Genomic DNA, 15,731 nt, shown 5'->3' with positions numbered 1-15,731 from the left:
TGCACCAGAGGTACACTTCAACTGTGAGAGACAGAATGTGAAAAAAAAATCCATGAATCCACATGGTAGGATTTGTAAAGAATTTATTCGTAAATTAGGGTGGAAAATAAGTATTTGGTCACCTCAAACAAGGAAAATCTCTGGCTCTCACAGACCTGTAACGTCCTCTGTAAGAAGCTTTTCTGTCCCCCACTCGTTACCTGTATGAATGGCACCTGTTTGAACTCATCATCTGTATAAAAGACACCTGTCCACAGCCTCAAACAGTCAGACTCCAAACTCCGCCATGGCCAAGACCAAAGAGCTTTCGAAGGACACCAGGAAAATTATTGTAGACCTGCACCAGACTGGGAAGAGTGAATCTACAATAGGCAAGCAGCTTGGTGTGAAAAAATCAACTGTGGGAGCAATCATCAGAAAATGGAAGACATACAAGACCACTGATAATCTCCCTCGATCTGGGGCTCCACGCAAGATCTCATCCCGTGGGGTCAAAATGATCATGAGAACGGTGAGCAAAGATCCCAGAACCACACGGGGGGACCTGGTGAATGACCTGCAGAGAGCTGGGACCAAAATAACAAAGGTCACCATCAGTAACACACTACAACGGCAGGGAATCAAATCCCGCAGTGCCAGACGTGTTCCGCTGCTGAAGCCAGTGCATGTCCAGGCCCGTCTGAAGTTTGCCAGAGAGCACATGGATGATACAGCAGAGGATTGGGAGAATGTCATGTGGTCAGATGAAACCAAAGTAGAACTTTTTGGTATAAACTCAACTCGTCGTGTTTGGAGGAAGAAGAATACTGAGTTGCATCCCAAGAACACCATACCTACTGTGAAGCATGGGGGTGGAAACATCATGCTATGGGGCTGTTTTTCTGCCAAGGGGACAGGACGACTGATCCGTGTTAAGGACAGAATGAATGGGGCCATGTATCGTGAGATTTTAAGCCAAAACCTCCTTCCATCAGTGAGAACTTTGAAGATGAAACGAGGCTGGGTCTTCCAACATGACAATGATCCAAAACACACCGCCCGGGCAACAAAGGAGTGGCTCCGTAAGAAGCATTTGAAAGTCCTGGAGTGGCCTAGCCAGTCTCCAGACCTCAACCCCATAGAAAATCTGTGGCGGGAGTTGAAAGTCCGTGTTGCTCGGCGACAGCCCCAAAACATCACTGCTCTCGAGAAGATCTGCATGGAGGAATGGGCCAAAATACCAGCTACTGTGTGTGCAAACCTGGTAAAGACCTATAGTAAACGTTTGACCTCTGTTATTGCCAACAAAGGTTATGTTACAAAGTATTGAGTTGTATTTTTGTTATTGACCAAATACTTATTTTCCACCCTGATTTACAAATAAATTCTTTACAAATCCTACCATGTGGATTCATGGATTTTTTTTTTCACATTCTGTCTCTCACAGTTGAAGTGTACCTCTGGTGCAAATTACTGACCTCTGTCATCATTTTAGGTGGGGGAACTTGCACAATCGGTGGCTGACTAAATACTTTTTTGCCCCACTGTAGGTCATTTAGAATCTTAAGCACATCGGTGGGCTTTAATATGTTTATAGGTGAATGTTGTTGCTTTTGACAGAGCCCAACTAACACCGTCTAGTTTAAGCTGTCTCTTTGCTAGGACTCTTGAGTTTTGATTTCAGAGACGTATCAATCTTTTTGTCTAATTCTAGACAAAAACAGAGCAGTTATTCTCAAAATGTTGCACTGGTTCTTTAACAGAAACAAGTGTGATAACTGTGCACACACACACTCACACTCCAGCCAGCTACTTCATTGCTTCCCCCTGTGGTGTGAGTTGGGACCAGGGAAGCATGGACTTATTCACTGTCTGCCTACTTGGTTCTAATAGTCTGGCACAGCGTGACTGACGCTGGCCCTCTCAGCAGTGATTGAGTGTATTGATCCTGATCCGCTGCCGCCGGCGTGCTCCCTGGACACCAGGCGGGAGGAGACCAACAATCAGATCCTTCACTGAGGGAAAAAGCCCTCCTCATCTGCCTTAATCATCCGATCGATGATTAGCGCGCCAGCCCACTCATGTCTTTCTCTTGCTGACAAAGACATCTCCTCAGTCTGTGTGTGCACGTGTGTGTGTCTGTGTTTAAATCCTTACCTTCTTCTGTTTATTTCTTCCTCAGCTTTGGTGAGCACGTGGAAACATAAGTGAAGCGAAACAGAAATATTCTACAGCGAGAAGGGCTTCTGCTGAGCAATCGTTTTGTTTGAGTGAAAGTGAGGAAGATGGAGAGTAGCTGATTACAAGGAGAAGAGGACAGGGGAACAGAGAAACAGATGTAGGATAGACAAAGAAAGGTGGGGGGATGTAATGGAATTTCATAATGGAAACTGGTGAATTACCAGATGCGTTCTGGGACTGGGATGCTTTAAACATTCCTCCATCTTCCACCCCGACCCCCTATTTGTTGGCAGTGGGGCACTTCTGCCTTGTTCTTCTGCCCACTATTGGTAGGGCCACAAACTGCTCCCATCACCTGGCATTGGTCCAGCTCTCACTTGTCAAGCTTTTAATCTGATTGTTAACCCAGTCCTAAGCGGCAGCACCGGAGGTTCTGTTTGCTCATGAAAGATATTGTGATTGATTGAGCGAAGTCCACAGCTACAGTATTTCAGGGTTGTTGTTGTCCAACCATTTAAATGTGCGGATTATCAAAACTGGTTCACGTGCTCTGCTTCTCAGGCAGAACCTTTATCTCTTTTGTTTTTTTCTCTCCTACTTTCTTAAATTAAGTTGTTCTCATCCCAAGGTCGCCCCTGTGCTTGTATGGCCTTGTGCAGCACAATGGAAGCATTATTTTTCCAGAGAGCACAATTTTCTGACCATTTCACCACTCTCCTGACAACATGTCATTCATTGTAGTTACAATACCTCACACTCAACATATTCTGAGAATTGTCTACTTTATGCTTTTCATCAAATGGAACAAGGCCTTGTCTTGCATGAAGCATCCGCTGAAAGCTTGTAACAACTGCTCCAGTCTGTATAGGGGTGGAAAAAGTAGCTGAGGGTAAGGGTACTATTTGTCCTGAGAGCCAAGGACAGAAACAGCAAGAGAAGGCAGAAAGAAAGAGAAGGAATACTGAAGTGGAGGCTCTTTCTGTAAGCACATCCCCTTAACACACTCGAGCAGCCTACTCATCAAATTTTGTGACATTTCAGTGAAACTTTTCAAGGCTGCTGCTTTCTGCCCACCAGTGACAAATGCTCACTGCAATATCTGAGAAAAAATCCTGAGAAAGTTATCTGAGTGAGCTCATGAGCTCTGTCTTCTTGCTGTCGAGGATAAACGTACACCTATATAATGCATAGTATCCACTAATGAGCCCTTCTGTTGCACGTAGAGTACAACAGAGTCTAGCACATGATTACCACAGCCCTTCACCGTGCACGAGGAAAATGCCAGCCAACGGCTTCTAAGTGCTCATTTCAATTACCTTCTATTAGGAATTCCAGCATTTACTGCCCCTCACCAAGAACCCACTTCTGCTGCCCACCCACTAACCTACACGCACTCAATCTAGCACCCCAATGGGCCAAGAGCCCGTAAAGCATACCAGCCGGCAAAACAATGCATGATGTAAGTTTGGAGAGCCACTTCATCGAGAGAATCAGGCTGCAACTGTCTCTGGAGATGTAAAGCGGAAGAGGGGGAAGAAGCAGGAAACAGAATGACTGTTTTTAGAAGATCCACTTCTTCTTGATGAAGCAAAATCATTCCCCCCCCCCTCCTTGGTGAAAATTGGTCTTGTGAATACAGAGGATAACTAACACTAAAAATGGGTAGTTAGTGTTCAAGTGGAGTTCTCCAACTTGCAAACTGCCTATCAAATATGTGTGGAGGGCTTTTCCTTGAAACCAAATGCTGGAGTGCTCCCTCAAAGTAAGCAAAACAAAAATGAGAAGCAAGATTAGACAAAAGGAGGATTTGTAAAGTATAGGGAATTAATCCAGTGCTTTCAGGAAGCATAAACAACTGATGATGATTTTGCTTTATGATGCTTGTTGGCTATGGCCCAAACAAAAAGAAGAGAGTGGGAAAACAGCACACAACATCAGTCTTCACTAATGCTTGACTGACAGTCTGTTTGGTGTGACATGAGACAACCGCCCTGTTGTTTCAATTCTCAATTCTGCAGGAGATGATGGAGGGTGTTGATTGTTGTGTCATTCCCATGACAAAAAGGAGGCAGGGGAACCAATTAGTTGCAATAGCTTTCAACATTCCCCTCCAACCAGGATAAGACACAGAGGTTTGCACTAAGGCTCACTTGACTCTGCCACTGGCTTAATTATAAAGAAGGGATGTTTTCCCAAGGCTGGAACATGCACACATATTACTAATTCATTCTCCTTGCATGAATATATTGAATTTTGTATGCAGTGTGGCTTGGATGCATAAATAGTGGCATTTTTTGTACTGATGACCAGGCATTTTGTGCATATAGCATTCAGACGTGGAAAAAGAGATTGCCTGTGGGCATCAGTGATCACTTCTCAGGGAAAAAAATAGTTGGTGATGATAGACCAAGTCTTCACTTTTCAGCACTTTTTTTGTTCATAACTCCCTCAAGGGTCATGGAAGCAGTCTTTTCTAAAATAATCTGTGTACCAGAAATGTCATCAGTTTGTTGTACGGTCACTGGCAAGTCTATGAATTCTATTGATCTATTGCAAATGGATCCAAAGATATCAAAATTCATCTTGCCAAACCTGTTACTTTTTACAGGCCTGCACAGTATGTGTTTTAACATGGTAATAGCACATACCGTGATACACCATTAAATAGGTAGTTTTATTTAATGCTTGCATCATCCAAATAAATACAGAATAATGATGCAAAAAAGTAAAACAGTACTGGCAAATATACTAGCAACAACAAAAGAAATTTTGCTAATCTAAGATTTCCAAAAAAAATCTGAATAAATCTACATCAAAATCTTTTGCTATATGTTTATTTGCATTTAGAAATATAAACTTGATGAAAAGGTTAATATTTGAGATATTGTCATCAAGCACAGCATTTAATTATGCATCCATAAGATATAAATAAGCTAAGCTCATCAATAAAAATGTAGGATACCTGAGAGCAAAGAGTAGCAAAACTGATAATCATCAAATTTACAATCTTTGCAATATATTCTAATACTAATACTAATTCACAGGGACAGACTCATCCTTTTGCATAATGCATATGTAATAATGATAATATATTTATATAATACTTTGTAATATAGTGTATTTTATTTTAATCTTTTATCTTTATCGAGCAGGGGGAAACTCCTCTACTTTTTTTTTTATCAGAAGGGCACCATGAAAATGCTCCATCCCTTTTGTGCTGCAAGTATCACTCACACAGATAGCATTGGATTAAAACAAACTACATGCCAGTTTGACTTGGTTCAAACTTGATTTTTTATTTATTTATTTTTTTTAAACTGAGATCAATTTTACAATGCTCCATTAGCCCCTTTTAACATCCAAGACAGCAAACAGTATTTTAGCTGGAGCCTCAGCATGCAAAGACTAAATAAATATTGGGTGCCAGCTGTAGCAATGGCTGAAATTTATCTCTGTGTGTTTATTGAATATTGGATATTAATACTGATGCAATGGCAGGGTTGCCATGTATTCAATGATTCTTTGATCCTATGTGTGCGATACCTGAAAGTATAGGTAGGTTTCACGCTCAGCTTCCTGGAATTAAAACATAATGTCAGCCAAGAAATGTAAAGTGCAGCTTCATTAGCTTTTACTTAACAGCATTGAAGTTTTTCACAGTGAATTTTTTTTTTTATTCTAACAAATCATCTGCAGGGGTTGTTGCTGACTTGTTGGACTTCACTGTGTGAATGGTTCATCACATATGGCAGCTGCAAGCTTTCAGGCCAACTTGCTGAATTTGATGGATAGTGAAAAGGCCTTCGGGCAGCATGTGTTGGCCCTCCCTATCTAACGCTTTCTTTCCTTTTTTCTGCCTTTGTTTCTTCTTCTCCAACTTGCTCCCCGCGCCTATTGATTATCAGAACTTCCTCTCGACAACTTCCTCTCTAATATCTCCTTTCCTCAGCGTGTCTTCACTCCTCTGACTGTTGGAGGTTCTCCAGCACTCTCCAAACAGGTCTGATCCTTAACAAAGGTGAGGGGCTGGAGCTCGTTGTGTTCCAGCACAGCAGAGGTGAACAGAGAGAGGTCTGTGTTCCTGGCACTCGATTCCTTCAGCATGCTGTCACGTCTCTTCAACTCTCCCCTTCTCTGATGTTACCTGACAGGTTAGGGTGTGTGTGTGTGTGTGTGTGTGTGTGTGTGTGTGTGTGTGTGTGTGTGTGTGTGTGTGTGTGTTACATGCGTTCTGCAGTGAGGGGTAAGGTAGAGGGGGAGGGAGGAGGACAAACAACAGGATATGGATAGGGTCGGATTGGAGGGGGGCACGAGGGAAAGGATGCTAGGAAGAAATAAAGGTGGGAGGTAATCAAAAGCCGGGTGTATATGTGCGTTGTGGATCTATGTATAAGTGTGTTGGCATCTGTGTCTGTCTATCGATTTGTGTATTTGTGTGAGTGTGTGTGCCATATACAGGGAGGGTGTGCGATGGCAATGCCTTCAGGCTCCTCCAGGCGTAAGAATCAGTGAGCAGGTGGAGCGCACCGGCAGCGCTGTCTTCTGACGAGTCCCTGCCGTCTCCTGTTTTGTCAGGACCCCTGGAGCAAAGACTGGAGAGCGTGCGTGCATGTGTGTGTGCGCGTATGTGTGTGTTGCGAGCGGCTGGGATGCACTGTGATCATTACAATTCACAATGGCTTTGACAGCGGGGCTCTGGAGCAGTGGACACAGCATATGCCCAGGGAGATAACTGGTTGGCTGACTGCTTATCTTACAGGCTGGCCGCTGTGCTGACTGCGTCCACTTCACTAATGAATCCAAATCTTTTAATTCAACCAGACTTCACTTTGTATACAAGACCTGCTCGGTGAAGCTGATATGTCTGTATTGCATCAGGCAAGGCCATGAGTCTAAATTATTTGTTTGCTCTCAAAGTTGTGATTAATTTTGCAGAAGTCTCGCCTCTATTCAAGTGGATTCAAAACAGCGGACAGAGAGCATGTTTTTGTTTTTGGAATGGAAATATTTGGAACTGCTGCTATAAAATGAAGCCTGTCTATAGTAATATTGCTGGAGAATTGTCATTTGCTCTTACATGCAAACTCCTTCAACAGAGGAAGAGTTGTGTGTGTGTTTATGTGTGACTACCCCAAGTGTGTAAGTGGCTCAGGTGGTAAAGAAAGGACGTCCTAATAATAGCCCCCTGTCTCCACACTGGTCCACAGGCTGTAGCTGTATCGATTCTGCCTCTCCATCTTCAGTGTTGCCCGGCATCGTTATAGAGCCGATACGAAGGGTTTGGTTGGGAATCCTGTGCAGCACAGAGCAGCTATTTCTCCGACCCGAGCTGGATAAAGCCGAACGCCCTGGGGGGAGACAGCAGTGGTTTTTAATTGTTTGTAGTGTTAGTTGGCCATGCTGGAGGCGAGCTCTCCAGGGATGGGCCTCCAGTCCAGGTCCTGACCTCACCGCTTACATACAAACATCAACAACAGCACCAACGTGCTAATGCACATATTCCCACACACATGTGCTGTAGAAATAGTGCCTCAAAACACATAAATACTTGTATTTAATCAAAATCAGAATTAAGAATTATACTAAAGCCTGAAAAGTCTAACAAAAAATCTTTGCTCTGATTTCATCCCCATGATATCCATTACATAGGGATGGAGGTTTTTTTCTTCACATTTCATAGGAACACCAAAGACATATACAACTCTACATTAACTATATGCAAACTATGGGGATTTCTAAATTGTGGTAACACGTACGATACATAATAAATGTGTTATGAATTTTACTTAAGTGCCTTTTATTCGTGTGCAAGACTAATTCATTCCTAACAGTGAGAACCCAAATGGACTTCTTATGCAGAAAATATAAAATCTTATCTGTACTTGAGCTTTTTTCCCATCATCTGCAGAAGTGGATGTTTTATCCTTTGATCTGCAGTACATTAAAGTAATACTGTGGGTTTGAAAAAACCATTAGATGGCCTTTTGCAGGGCAGCAGGTCTCTTTTAAAAGCACAATGAACCTCTACACAGATCAGGTTAGAAACTTAGTTAAAGCCACAATAACACATAGTCTCAAATTAGTCTTAAATGGTGTTAGCCCTCAAATAAGACTATTGACTCTTGACCTGTGCTGTTGTGGTTCAATTACACCTACAGCTTTTTCCTGTTTTCAGCTGTTCGGAGCGAGATGGCGAGTTCTCAGAATCACTCGAGAGTTAAAATATTCACATGCTGTGTGTTTTGCCTTCATGCCTGCCTATCTCGCAGTCCGTCTGTCTGTCATCGTGGCAGGTCTTGTTGAATAGAGAGTGGGTCATCTCCCTGACAGAGCTCAACTGGTAGTTATGGCAGCCTCGCCACGGCTGGCTGGCTCCACACAGCCACCAGGAGACAGGGGATCATCAAGTCTGTCCTCCTGCTCCACCACACACATATACGACTGCGTTGCACACAATCAAGTCCTCAATGTCTTAAAAGCAAAACATGCACCTACTATAATAAAGTTGTGAAATCATTACGACATATGCCTGCATGGATTTTACAATTATCACAGGTATGCACTATTAAAACATGTATTTAACTGGAGTTGAATTAAAGCACAAAAGTAAAGTGTTGATGTAAGCAGCAAATTATCAGAGGCTCAGGTATTTTTGTTTTTACTACACCTAAACTTGCATTTTTCAAATGGCGAGCAGGGGGCAACTCCTCTACTTACAAGAAGTAGATTTAGGCTCTGGCTGCCCTACCATACAAGCATGCAGTGTCCTCAGTCAGATGTAAAAATGGTTATGGACAACATACATCAGACATCTTCACAAACCAGCTGTTGACATCCTATCAGAATACAGTCATTAGAATAGACGAACAACTAGCTAGCAACTGAGCAAGGTTAAAACTTTATGTTATCATGACAACAAAAAGTTCTAGCAAAGAGCTAATTTTTTTCTCCTTGTGACAGCTTTTAAAAGAAGACCGAGCTCTTAATAACATTAAGATTAGTGAAAAACCCTAACCCTCGTCCTAGCCTAACCCTGCCTAGGTGAGCTACTACTTTGAACACATTTTAGACTTCATCAGTATAATTAGTATGATAAATGTTTCGTAATGACAAAAACTTTAATCATTACCTTTTAATAGCCATTGTAGATACTCGTATCTATCTGTGTACCAAAATTCATGACATTCTCCTTGACAGCACATCTCCACCACTGGAAAAGCAGCACAATCCGACACCTGGAAGGTTAGAAAATTGTTCTTCTTTTTATAGTTTTTGACTAACATTGTATAGTGTTAAATAAATACTTATATTTCCTAACATAAAAAGTGAAGAGTATTCAACTTTGATATATTTTCGCTGCTTAGGAAAAGCAAAGAGAAAAAAGAAAATAAAAAAGACATAACCCCACCAGTGAATGTCCCAGTTGTTCCACAAAGCCAACAGTGTTTTAATCTTCTTCGCCACTTAATGTCCCATTTAAATGTTCTGCAGTCTTCAAATATGAATCATGAATATCTGCGCCCGGGGGTTGGCCAGCACAGTCTATTAGAATACATCACTACCCTACCAGGGGACCACTTTGTGCATCCCTCTAAAATGTATCATATCTCCACTGTAGAGAGGGAGACATGACTTCATGTGTCTTGTGATGTAAGGATTATTACAATTCATGAAATTCAAACACTTATGGCAGTGCCATTAATTTGAACCATAAGCCATTGGGGAGAGATTTACTGCAGAGTTAAGGGCGATCACACCATTAAAGGACTTGGGAGGAAGATGGAGAGAGACTGCGAGAGATAGCTGGATAGAGCTGGAACTTAGCAATAGCAGCAGCTGTTTGAATTTCATGTATAAGTGCAGCAATTAATATTTCCATTTCATGCTCTAAGGTCAACTTTGCAAACATTTCCGTCAGAATTAGAGAGGGAATCGTTGAGTTCTGAAGGTTCACTAGTTAAACCATAACCCCTGCCTTCTGCTTTGGCTCTATCTCAGACTACATGCAAAAGTGCTGAATTTTGCATGAGCGCCTGAGCGTATAGCAACTGAAACTCTATTGCGTTGTTTACTGATAGTTCCTTGAGGCATCTCACTCCACGCAGCCCATTCCGATAAGACAACGCACACAGCTGTCTCTGGTCGGTGCTGTGTGAAGGTCTTGTTATACAGCAGAACAACAGGCAGAGGTCAGGACATGCAGACATGCTGCTTAGCTTCAAATTGACCAATAACAAAGTGCCCCCCTTGTGTTTATTTGTGAGCTAGAGCTGGTATAAATTCAAGTGACTTCACATTCTGAAACAGAATGGTCGGTCTTTCACACGGTAAGCACAACAAAATGCATTTTTTCTATTGCCAAAATTGAGATTTTTACTGCTGTTTAACATGATACGTTAAAAGTGTTATAGGAAAGATTACCTGACTTTCACCACTGACAGTTATGGCATTATAATTAGGAGAATGTTAGCAAAGGAACAGGAAGCTGTGAACAACAGCTAGCCTGGCACCTGCAAGTTTTACTAATATGTTATGTATGATGTGGGAAGTTTTAAGCAGACAAGAAAAAAAAGGGTATAATTTGATTTTTTTTTTTTTGTGGAAAAACTGAAATTTGCAGAAATTAGAGAGAAAAACCTTCAAGTAAACCTTCCATAGCTTACTAGGCACAATACTATATAATACTCGGCCAGCAGCTCCTACAAAATAAAATGAATAGAAGCATGTCTAAGCTGAATACTGCATTTAAATCTAAGATAATAAGTATCTAATCAGTGTCTCAGGGAAAATTTAAAACAAAAAGTTAAACAAGCTCAGTAAAAACTTAGAGCCAGAGGAAAGAGTGAATAAAAAGCAAAAAAATTAACAAGATTGTGAGAGCAGCTAGTTAGAAAGTTCAATTCAATTCAATTTTATTTATATAGCGCCAAATCACAACAGTCGCCTCAAGGTGCTTTATATTGTAAGGTATACCCTACAATAATACATAGAGAGAGAAAAAACAACAATCATTCAGACTCTACACAGTCTGGCTGAAGCTGGCTGTGTGGAGTGAGCAGGAGGACCCAAGTGCAGGCATGAAAAACAAAACTTTGATTTAACTAAGGACAAGCCATTTATTTAAGGCTGGGTTAACAGTACAAAAATAAAAGGGCAAAGGTGAAACTAAACAATAACTTAGACTGGGTGAACTAAGATTCTAACATGAAAAAACCCTGAACGTGAGCCTGAACCTGAACAGGAAGCTCTGACGTGGATACATAAAAAACCTAGAAACATGACGTGAACATAGCAGACGACCGGACAAGAAATAAATGAAAAAAATATAAGAAAAGTCAAAACACTGGGTCAAACAACCCAGGACCGTGACAGAAAGTAATTATTCTTCAGCTACTCACTTAACAGTGTTTGTAGCTTGTGTCTGGCTCAGCACACACACCACTTTAAAATGGCCAATGGGAAAATAGTGGTTTTCTGATGGCCAGTTTCAATTTATGAAAATGGTTATGAAGTGGGTTATGGGCAATGGAAGAACCTAAAATCAATTTTGACATCAATTTGACCCGCTTTATTTAATATTTTAATTGATAAATATATGTGAGGGTAACTTTTACTGAGGTTCTATCTTCTATGGAAAAAAGTAAATGCAACAGCAGGTTATGATTTACCATAACGGTAAATGGTGTTGGCTCACAAACTTTTTACTTTTAGTCAGATACATAGAAAAAGGTTTCAAAGCAACACACATTGATTTTCTCTAGCCCTTATTTCACCTCACCATAGAGACATGTGTTTGTATGGTGGACTTTCAGAATGAATCCAGCTGACTGTAGTCTTCTCCAAGTGGCTCAAGCTCTGTGTTTGCTATCATTTGTCACATGGCTACAGTGTTATGGGTTCAAACAGAAATTTGCAATGGCTCAGTGCACTCCAACAGCACAGTTTTCCATCTCCGCTCTACCCTGGCCCAGTTTCATTATCCACAAGGTATTCAAGGAGTAATGGCTTCTAGGGCCACAAACCTATTGGCCATTTCAAGTTCTTTGCCCAGACCTTTGTTGTTATTGTTCAAGAACTGTGTGCAAGTGAAGTGTTTGAAGAGACGGAATCGCACGGCCAACTGCAGCCGTACATCTGATTGTGGTAGTAAAAGACGTGATCTCTGAGCAGCTCCTTTGAGGATTTAAATACACATTGTAATCTTTTGCTTTAATGCCAATTTGACAGCAGAAAAGTATAGGGAAAAAAGCCACAGAGAATTTATTTTAAATGTGGCCTTGGTTCTTGCATGCTCCAATCATGCAAGAAATTCTCCACATTCACTGACAATCACACAACTACAATATATGAAGTAGGAAACTGTATATAAACTTGTCTTTTCCCAGGCATAAAATGATTTTCTGCACCAGTGGCAACAATTAAGGAAATTAATGGCGCTGTATCGTGTCAACAAGTAAAAATAGCTTTGTTTATGTGCTTAAGATTTAGCTTTCTGCTGTGTCTACATTTAAACATTGTCTGAAAACCGGGCCGTCTTTCCTCTGGGGAGTAGCTGTAGTGTAACTTCAGCTCCATTGAACATCACTCTTCACTGGGTTTGAGGTATCTGATTGAGTCCATCCATGTGGAGCGCTATTGAATCAAAAGAGTAAACCTCAAGGATATGGCCCACCACACACGCACGCACGCACGCACGCACGCACGCACACACACACACACACACACACACACACACACACACACTGTGAGCTAGGATAAATCCTCACACTTACAAATGACAGCACACACACAAAACCTCTGAATTTTAAGCAGGTGCACACACTTACAGTTATCCTAGAAATGTTTGGGCAGTTACACAAGTTTTTGTTACTCAGCTGTGGACTGAAACATGTTCAACTCAAAGTGCTATGTTAAATATAGACTTTTCAGCTGTAATTGGAGGTGTTAAACTCTTGAGGAAGCTACTTTTACAAACAGTCCACTGTTTTCAGGGGCTCTGCTGAAATTAGAAATGCTTTTCAGAAGACCTGCTTTAAAAATTAAGCAGGTAAAAGATCTGTAGTTTATTCCAAGTCTGACATTTGAATGGGAAAGCTGTGGTTCTTAATCCAGATCATACATTCAAAGGAGTTCTCAAAACAAGTGAAACAGGCCATGCCTCAGAGCGAGAGAACATTAGGAGTGTCCATATAAGCCATTGTGGTACATTCTGAGAGGAAATAATGAGGCCTGGAGGTCCGTGGTTGATACTGTAGCAATGGTGGATGTTCACAGCTGCAGAAAACTCTCCACCAGAGCGACAAACACGTTTCAGGAGGAAGGCTTGTCATTATCCAAGTCTAAAAAAGATAAGATTCGATAAGAGAAAATACAGAGATCACGCCACAAAGCCTCAGACTTTACCAAAACACATCTAAAGCAGCCAGAAGAGTTTTCTAAGGATAGATGACACTGTGATCAACTTGTGACAAATAAGGAAGCGAAACAAATCTGGGCAAGGCTTAGAGCAGATCATGATCTGAAGCATATTGCATTATGTCGCAACTGAAAATAAGTGTACCATACAGAAGTGGCCAAATCAGGAATTTTCACTTACAAAACTGAAGCCAGAAAGGTTAGAAACAGGCAACAACCAAAGCCAGCTGAAGTAAAGGCCTGGTAAAGCATTACAGAAGAGGACACCCATTCTTTGACAATGTTCAAGGGCTCCAGACTTTAGCCAGTTATTGCCCAGAAGGGGTTTTCTACAAAGAGGTACAAATCAGCATATTATTTATCCTAAACATATTTACATTTGTGCCATATCGTATTGTGCACAATAATGCCAGTATGACACTGTAACAGTGATGTTACAATGAGACAAGCCCAGAAATGCCTGAGAATGAGATCGGAGTGCAAGCAGTTGATGAACCATCACAATGGTTTACAAAATACGCAAGAAATCCATTCTTGTCATGGTCCTGAGTCTGACGACTCAGTGTTTTGTGTTTCTTTATAATATTCTGTGTTCTTGTTTATTCTGAGATGTCTTTGGGTTCGGTTTGCCATTCGTTAGGGTTTTGTTTTGTGCCTGACTGCTCCCACTTCTCTGTGTTCCCTCTGTCTGTCTATAGTGTCACTGTGTCTGCTTGTGAGTCTGTCTGTTCAGTTCAGTGTCTTGTCTGGTTCTCTGTGTCTGTTAGTTTCCTGTTTTATTCTGAAGGTCCTTGTCTTATGTGAGTATGTTCAGTTTACGTTTCCCCTGCCTCGTCTGTTGTGATTTCACTCAGGTGTGATTCCCTCCTGTCTCCCATCCTCTGTTGTCTCTCCCTGTCTCCCTACTTCTCTCGCTTTGGTTTTAGGTTTGTTTTTGTTAGTTGTTCCAGTTTAAGTTTATTCTCGCCTCACCGTTTCTGTTTTTCATCCTCCTCACTAAATAAAGTTCACTCTCGTCACAAGCTGCATCTTGGGTCCTATCTACCACTCCACGTGACAATTCTGACTTAAGGCAGAAATATTAGACTTGTTTTGAGGCAAAAACACATTGTCAAGTACAACCAAACTGTGAAGGGCCATGAAGCCGAGACGCTGGCAGTTGCTGAAGTGCAACCCAGAAGTAAAGGACTCGACCTAGGATGACTTGAACATTCATTGGTTGCATGCCATATGACACGAAGCTGCTTTTACTTAAAATTTCCAGGAAAAACAGTACCCAAGCTACTTTTGTGTTTACATTTGATTTATGTTGTGTCATATTGCTGCATCACTACTGTTGCATGATAATTCAATTTAATTCAATTTTATTTATAGAGTGCCAAATCACAACAACAGTTGCCACAAGGCGCTTTGTATTGTAAGGTAGACCCTACAAAATAGATACAGAGAACAAAACAACAATCATATGACCCCCTATGAGCAAGCACTTTGGCGACAGTGGGAAGGAAAAACTTCCTTTTAACAGGAAGAAACCTCCGGCAGAACCAGGCTCAGGGAGGGGCGGGGCGGGGCCATCTGCCGACCGGTTGGGGTGACAGGAGGAAGACAGGATAAAAGACATGCTGTGGAAGAGCTATACTATATAGTTGCTACTGCTGCTTGCAACTTGTGGCCCTAAATTCACTCTTTGAACTTGGTAGTCTCTCATCACTAATAGCAGCTTGCTGAATGATAAAATGCAGTCTAGTATTTTTTTCTGTATCGTCAGATATAATTTTGAGACTACGTTGCACACCCCAAATTAATGCAGTGTTTTTATTCAGCCCCTTGAATTAAAACTGAGAGTCTGCACTCCAGCTGCATCACGCCAAATAGGGTGGTGGTACGGAGGTAAACCTGTGAAAACTGCGTCAATGTCCAAGAACGTGTAAGAACTGTAAATGTATATGTTTTAAAAACTTCAATTTACGGTCTGGGCATTTGAAATCTTTCAATTCTTAATCTGGTCAGAGTAAAAAAGAATTTTAATTTCAACAACTGATTGAAGCAGAGGAGTCTGTGATTTATCATTTAATCCCAGCATGTGTCATCGGTTCTTCCCACAACACTGAAGAGATTTTTTTATTATAATTATATTGTTCCTGATTGTCACATGT

This window comes from Maylandia zebra, linkage group LG23 (genome assembly GCF_041146795.1).
Source record: "Maylandia zebra isolate NMK-2024a linkage group LG23, Mzebra_GT3a, whole genome shotgun sequence".
NCBI lineage: Eukaryota > Metazoa > Chordata > Actinopteri > Cichliformes > Cichlidae > Maylandia > Maylandia zebra.
The sequence above is the reverse complement of the archived record's forward strand: the minus strand, read 5'-3'. Positions refer to the sequence as shown.